This window comes from Battus philenor, unplaced genomic scaffold, assembly GCF_028537555.1.
Source record: "Battus philenor isolate CCGP_79_NKW_IND1 unplaced genomic scaffold, ilBatPhil1.0.hap1 SCAF_34, whole genome shotgun sequence".
Taxonomy (NCBI): Eukaryota; Metazoa; Arthropoda; class Insecta; order Lepidoptera; family Papilionidae; genus Battus; species Battus philenor.
Genome location: NW_027181698.1, coordinates 647,960 through 656,232, shown reverse-complemented (window position 1 = coordinate 656,232; position 8,273 = coordinate 647,960). Strand labels below are relative to the sequence as shown.

Sequence of the window (8,273 nt, the reverse complement as noted above, 5' to 3'; positions counted from 1 at the left end):
TTGTAAACAAATCTGTTAAATAGGCGATGTCTGTTTTCCTCTTCATTAAGTTTTCTTTTAAAATTTTATCTTTAGTATCCAGAAATTCTAAAAGAGTCAAAAAGTGGAAAAAAATTTGTCAAACATAAGCCTTTCGACAGCCAGCGTACTTCAGTGTGAAGGAGTAATTGATGAAAGTGTTCGTCATTTTCTTCACACAACTGCGCAAATAACCGCGTATTCAACGCGTTGCTTCGGATTCGGTTTACTGCATCAATGACTAAATGAAGTGATTCATGCAATCTAACACTCAAATTTTTAGCAACTAAATGTTGACAACACCCCTGACACATTTTGTTTTAAATAGCTTATAAATCCACGATAACGTCCAACCATGGCAGGTGCTCCATCTGTAACTACTGATATTATATTTGATAAAGGAATTGCTTTTTCAATGAAGTAATCGAAACATGAAATATTGATTCACCTTCAGTGTCGGTTGTCAAAGTTCTTGCGAAGAGCAGTTCTTCGAAGATTTCTTGATTCATAATAAAACGAATAAATGTCAATAATAATGCTGCATTATCAGGTAAAGTTGACTCGTCCAGTTGTATAGAGAAATGGGTCGTTTGCAAATAATTACATAAGAAGCTTTCAATATCAGAACTCATTTCATCAATACGTCTATCAACAGTATTGTTGCTTAAGGGAATTCTTTTAATGATATCAGATGCAGGTTTGTGTAAAACAGTATTTAAAACCTCTTCAACGGCTGGCAAAATTAACTTCTCTCCGATAGTATACGGTTTTCCGGATTTTGCTATAAGTAACGAGATATTGTAAGACGCCCGCAAACCATCATCATTTCTTTGTGACGTCGAAGCGAACATTCTGTCCAGTGTAGGTCTCTTCTTTAGTTTATCTTTGAGTGTTTGAAAGTATTTCAAATCTTTCTCTGTTTTATCAGGGTGGCATCTTCTCAGATAATCTTGCAGTTTAGATGGTTTCATAGCGTCATTGCTCAAAACTTTGTTGCATAAAAGGCACATAGGCAATTGTTTGTCCGGCAATGATGGAATGAAGCCAAATTTCAAACAATCAACACTGTACTGTCTACATTTTTTATTAGATTCGGACATGGCATCAGTCATCTGTGGGCAAAATTAAATTATTTAAATAAGGCAGAAAATCCAGCAGCTGTATATTAAAAATATTTTTTTGATTTTTCCGAAAACATTCCATAATTCGAACATCTTCTTGCAACAATTAGCTCGAATTACGAAGATTGCACTGTAATTATAATATCGATTAATAAAACTATCAAAAAGAAACTATTGAGAAGTACTCGGGTAATTTTGCATGATTGAATATTAAACTACTAATAACTAAAGTCATGATTGGCGTAATTTATCTATCTTTGCTAACTACGAGTACAAAACTAAAATTTAATAAAAAAATAATGTACTTACTTTTCTTCAGCACTCTCAAACAAAATAACACTGACTCACTATAATTTGTAGAATATACTATCTGTTTATATTTTTTTAAATATTTTCTTAGCACTTTTCTTTTCAAGATTCAGGAAACGAATAAACGTATTTGTCCCACATTCGTATTTATAGAGTGACGAATTGAACAAGTCAGCGCAAGGTAGCGAAGCTCTGAGACTGCGACTCTCAGGTTTTTGCAAGTTCAAAATGTATTGCGACCACAAAGCGAATACCAACATCCTACAACTTACACAATTTTATAAACATATATAATATTTTTTTTTACTTCATAGGTACTTTTATAAATAATGTAAATGTTTTGATATTATAAGATAGTATGATGTAAGTAAATAGGTACTATCAGTGTATGTGTTGAGATCCATTATCGTGGACCCCCATTTTCATTTCATGGAACCCCAAATTTTTTTTCGCTGACGTAGACCCCTTGCAGGGTGTCATAGACCCCTAGGGGTCGATATAGACCACTTTGGGAATCACTGGTCTAAACACTAAAGACATTCTTTAAAGCGAATTATAATAATATCTATATATTACCGCTACCTGATAGAAATAACACTGCTTATGCAAATCTAGCAAGGAAGATAGTCCAATAATAATATTTACCCTCTCAAATGCTTTGTCCAACATTTTTTCTATTTCCTGTACTTTAAAGTTCTCCACAAGTTTATTATAAATATAATCATCTTATATTTACAACGTATGTAAACCTTATAAGTACTAATATCATAGGATTTATGTATGTTTTATAGTAAAATTCATGCATGTTCATTTTACTACATTTATGGAGAAATCTTTCCATATGTCGCTGGTAATTTATGTAATCAATTACCAGAAACAATAAGATGCGCTAAATCGCTGTCAGTATTTAAAAAGATGGTAAAAGAGCACTTTCTTCCTTGGCCTCTAAAATAGGATATCGTATAGCAATTGATATTTATTCGTGTTTATGTAATATATGTATGTCTGTGTAGTAATGTATATACTTGCATGTTTTTATGCCCTAAACTGCCCTCTCCTTCATGTCTCTCACCTCTATTCAAAGGTTGTCTGGTAGAGATCGCCTCGAGCGATAACACCGCCTCTTGTACTTCTATATAAATTGTTTCTTCTTTAGTTGTGGTATACAATAAAGTGTTAACAAAATAAATAAAAATTTTAGGACACTGGCGTAATTCCTAATATAAATGGTTATATTGTTGGACTCTTCAATAACTCTAGTTGGTATGTTGCCAATGCCGTGGCGGAATCGTTTTGAAATTTGTAATATTAACCTCATTTTCCTTAAGATATCTATCAAATAATGCCCTTGGGTCGTTCAAGGTCGAAGATGAATAGTAACTTCTTATGTAAAAATATCTATTTAGATGTTTACGTCGGACTACTAGTGAGAGTAGCAACAAAATTAGCTAAATGACAGAGTAACTAAGTCGCTAGCTAATTAAGTTCAAGGACTTTGACCGCAAGCAGGCAGACGCGGCGTGAGTAGGTCTCTCAAGAGTATATGTAGGTAGACCAACCCAATAGTTAAAGTCGCGGGTTGCCGCTGGATGCGGGCAGCGCAAGACCGGTCATCGTGGCGATCTTTGGGGAAGGCCTATGCCCTGCAGTAGGCGTCTATCGGCTGAAATGATGATAATGAAGGACTTTAATGCGTCATAAATTTTAAGTAATTCAAAGGGAGGAATCGTAGGTTGATTGAGAATTACAATTTTTTAGAAATTCTTAGGAATTTTAACCTTTCTAGAAGATTGGTCCAGAAATTGACAAAAAATTTTGTACGTTAACAAAAGTATTGAAGTACTTGGATTATATTTCACTTTTTTAACTTGTCCTTGTGCCTAATACAGTAAACCAGGCTTGGCGTTATCCAAGGCTCGATGTAACGTTTTCATTGTTTTTCGTTTCTTGCAGTTTCATTTCGTAGGACGTCTACTGCTGGAAGGGCGGCCGCCCGCTCCCTTACCGCGAACAGCGTGAGCGAACCGCGGTTGGATCCGGATCCCTCCTTGGCTCGCCAAGTGGTCCGCGCTGCCATACCAAGCCATAACACAAACACTACACAGCTCTACTCGGGTAGAGCGCTTTATTACGTGCGAACGTCATCGTACATCTGGAATGCGTCTGGCTTTTAAGTTCACGGACCCTTCTGTTTCGTGAACTCAGTTCAGATGAAGCTGTGAAAGCCCCCGGGCTAACAGCATCAATTTCAACCGAAACGAAGCACTTCTAGACATAGGACTCTATATAATCTATGTATCCAATCACACCGGTAGGAAGCGACCTGCATCAAAACTCATCATATCTAGAAAGAATATAGGATTCAAATGAAACAATATATCAGATTGAAACATTTATTATACTTATACAATGTAGTTGATAATTTAATAAAATTAATTAATTTATAATGATATACTATGATGAAAAAGTGAGCTAAAATTGTCGTTCAAGAGTCACATTATTACATTAAAAGGTTGATTGCCAATACTCATCCCAAATGTATTGATTTTTATAAATTAAGGTTATAAGACATGTCTATGATCTAACTTTAGGTCTGTTTCCTTCTGTTCAGTAGAACTGTAATCTATTTATTGACTAAACTGTAATGTATACATGAGTATTCCTTAGGGAAATATTATCTAACACTGACTGTTAACAACAAAGTAGGAAGAGAACCACACATCGTTAAGCGTTTCCCGTCTACAATTGAATTGATAAAAAGCTTGGTTTTGTCAGTAGAGTTAAATCACTAAAGTATATGGTTATAGAATATTTATTTATTAAACAATAGTAATGATTTCAAATAGAACTTTTTATTAAAGTATAACAGATACAGCAAGAACAACGCAGTTACAATGAAATTCATACACAGTGTTGCCACCTAGTTAAATTTACTCAAAATATTAAAATTTAAATATTATTATTGGTAGCCATTACAAATATTTATATTTATATTATAATACTCATACGTTCCGTGCTATTTAGTATGAAATCATAATTAAGGGGAAATAAACAGAGTAATTGTTGATAAAAATATACATATATAAACATAAAAATATAAATTGAATGTATAAATTCACCCTATCAAAAAATCAATGGTTCTAAAAAATAATAAATAACATAATGATAATATAGTGAGAAAAAGCTTTTTTTAAAATATGGACTACTTACTTAATCATCATTTACTATCTGTTCCTGCAGACTTTGTACTGTCAGAAGATACTGACCAATCACATTCGAATTAAAAAAAATATTGACCCGGAATGATCAGGGTATTGGAAAAAAGCTTTAAAGCTATTTATTTGCTGACAAATGCGCTCTACATTGACCTTTTTAAAGCTTTTACATCTATTTCCTATTACCTCGTATAAGCGTTCTAATATTTTTTTTCAATGAGCTAAAATTAAAACTAAATTAGTTTATATTAGCCGAAAAAAATAATTAATATTTTTTTTTCATGTCTAATAATAAATATCATGAATGATAACATTATTTACGTTACCCCTTTTTATACCATACGTAGAGAAAAGTAAAGAGTCGATCTGTTTCAAGTCGTGAGTTGTCAATTATAAAGTTTAACTTTCCTAAAGAGGGTGCGTTACAAATTAAAAGTGCTATCGAAAGAAAGCCATATTAATTCTGTTCAACGAAAACAGTACAGATACAAACCTCATTGATCGAATCATTAAATCTTGTACAACAGATTTCCTATCGATTAACACGGTATGTAGCTTTGATGATGTAATTTAATACTCTTTTTTCCAACACGTAACAGTAATAAAAACTTAAAGTTAATAACTTACTAAAACGTTACAATGGGAGGTCTTACTTAAGGCAATTTCTTACAAACGAACAAAGGATAGAAACAAAAGGTTAAGTAGCAAGACATCAACATTTACTCATATACATATATTTATTTATATACCAAAAATAAATATATTAAAATACACGGTAATAAATACAACAATAAATAATTAACTTGGATAAATTCGCAGTTCCTCGCGAGAGGAAACAGGAACAGGGGAACAGGAAAAAAACTTAATTAGTGAATATATTGTGAATAATTGTGAAGAAAATACTTCCTAACTAATTAAAAGATCTTAAAAGATCTACTGCGAGTAAAATAATTTTATATATATAGCCTATGTTTATAGTTTTAAGCTTTATCTATGCTAATTCGAAGCTATGCTTGTACGCTATTTACAAAAAATACTAATAGCTAACTACATAGATAAACTATTAGCTTTTTGCCTATTTACCTTAAAAAAGCTATGCTTTTATGTATTATCTATTTACGTATAGTTACATACATATACTAATTTTAATATATGCAAAAAATAAAAAAGGGCCCAGATTTAATCAAAAGCCCTTAAAATAAAATTATAAAACCGTAACATATATAACTTGCATACTTATGTAATATGCTATGAATAAAACACGTTTCGAAAAAAAATGTTGACGGAAATATAACAAGATGGTGATATTATTCAAATTAACCTAATCTCGAATAAAATATTATAATTTAAAAATATATTTATAAATCGTAACAATAATTTAACTGAATAGTTGATAAAATCATTCGAATCAATCGAAATCAATCGAATCATATCACACCAAAATTAAATACAAAAATCATTTTTTTACATTTCTGTTAAAAAATCCAAAATTATTTAAACTTGAATTATAAACTATGCATAAGTGATCGAACAAGAACCATAAAATGTGCTATTTATTTATACATAAACATATATACTTACATAAAATGATTAATAATTGATTTAACTGTATGAATGAATAAAAATTTTTGATTTAAATTAAAACAATAATTCGACTTACAAATAAAAATTAGGTATGAGGAAATATCAAGCAAATTCGCCAAAAAAATCCTATAGCCGAAAATTTCCTCTTAAAAACTTGAAACTATTATAAAGTTATAACTAACTTACTCTATGTCCGAGGTATATTCAAATATATGTACAATCCTCTGACTCGATTTGAGCTTAATGTATAATACTTGACCCACCCCCACCGTTTTGCGTCGTCTTTGAATCATGTACACTTTGAAAGTAAGTGTCTACCTAATATTGTTATATCTAAAACTTATCAAAAATCTCAACCACTTAACATCAGTTCACAAAATGGAAAAAGAGTTTTATGGAGTATCAAATAAGGTTAAATTCTGAAATTCTAGCACTGAAGATCAGAGTTGCCTATTATTTTGAAGCGTGTTGCTTGAACGTCCCTTTAAAGTGTTTTTATTCGTTAGCAACTTCAATATAGCTCTTAGAATTAAATCAAAAACTTATTGTTTTGTGGGTATCAGTTCCGTCATAGCTTTTTCATTTAGGATATTGGTTGGTTCGTGGTGTAGCAATAAATGTGAAAATAGTGTTAAATTATCTGATGATTTTATCCTGAACAATACGAAGGGGTGAAATGGTGTTGATGGTGGATTTACCTAAGTAATTGAAAATGTATTTAACCCTGAAATTTTCATTAAAATAAAAAGAATAGTGAAGTACAAAAAAAAAATGTACGAAATAAAAACATGGAATCTGAAATAAGTAAAACGTAAAAAAAAACTTTTTTTAATTTGCTTTCTAGTTAATCAATTTTGTGTACGGTGATAAATCATATTCGTAAATAAATAGTTAAATAAGCGCGATATTACTTGTACATAAAAAAACTAAAAATAAAATTCTGTACAAGGAGATTGTAGGAGGTAGGAGAAAAAATATAATAACATTATCAAATAAATTAAATATTGTCCTAAATCTAACTTCCGTTTAATCCAAGGTCTATTTATATATGGTACAGTCCATGGGTACATTGTTCTCCATAACTATGTGTCAAATCATTTTGTTTTGTTTGGTTGTACAGCTTAAGGTCATTAGCTTTGCTAAATTATGATAATTAACTTACAATGTATGCCGAGAAGTAGTTTTTACAATCAAAAAAAATTCTCACAAGGAAATACCAGTAAAGGAAAAAATGCACTTCATAAATGTAGTTAACTTTGGAAATGAAGAAGAAAAATGTCAGCCGTTTTATTAAAAATAACATTTTCTTTTCATTATAAAATTAATCACAAATTTGCATTTGCGTCGCATTCTCCCACGAGTTCATAATAAAACAGAACTCTATTGAATATTGTTTTGATTAGAAAATGGCGAACCAATCATTCAACACAAATACCTAAGAATATTTAAGAACAAGCTTAATGCCGAATTGGTTTTCCTTTCACCCAATAATCATGCAACTAATGTAAGTAATAAAAACAAAAATACTATATTTACAAATCTCGGAGTAGTTTTATGCCTAATGTTAAGTAAATTCACTTTACGGACTTTCGTTTGTTTGTACAATTATATCTAATATATACAACTAACATTATCATAGCCTAGTACTATTTATGTATAATTAAAATTAAATTATTACGTACATTAAAAATATAGTTATATCTTTAAAGTTCAGTTTTAGAATGATGATGATGTTATGGATTAAGTTTAAACTTTTTTACTTCTCTACAGGTTTCAAGTTATTTGCCCTTTTTGAAAAGTGTTAATCTGTCTGGTATTTTTGTTATAAAATAAATTAACCTCTTTAGTTCTTTTTCAGGATTTAAATATAGGAGATTCTTATATGACGATAGTCGATATAATTTACATGTTAAGTATTATTGTTATGTTCCGAAAAGTCTTACTTAAAATTTACAATACGACAATGAGTTCAAAACTAAGAAACGTTTAAAAAGTGTAACGTAAGAATAAAAATTTCCTACACTTG

At 30.6% G+C, this 8,273-nt stretch overlaps 1 pseudogene; it reads right to left on the bottom strand.

Annotated features, from left to right (window-relative positions):
• Positions 1-297: 297 nt before the first annotated feature.
• LOC137927577 (protein FAM200C-like) lies at positions 298-3,525 on the bottom strand (annotated as a pseudogene).
• Positions 3,526-8,273: the final 4,748 nt, after the last annotated feature.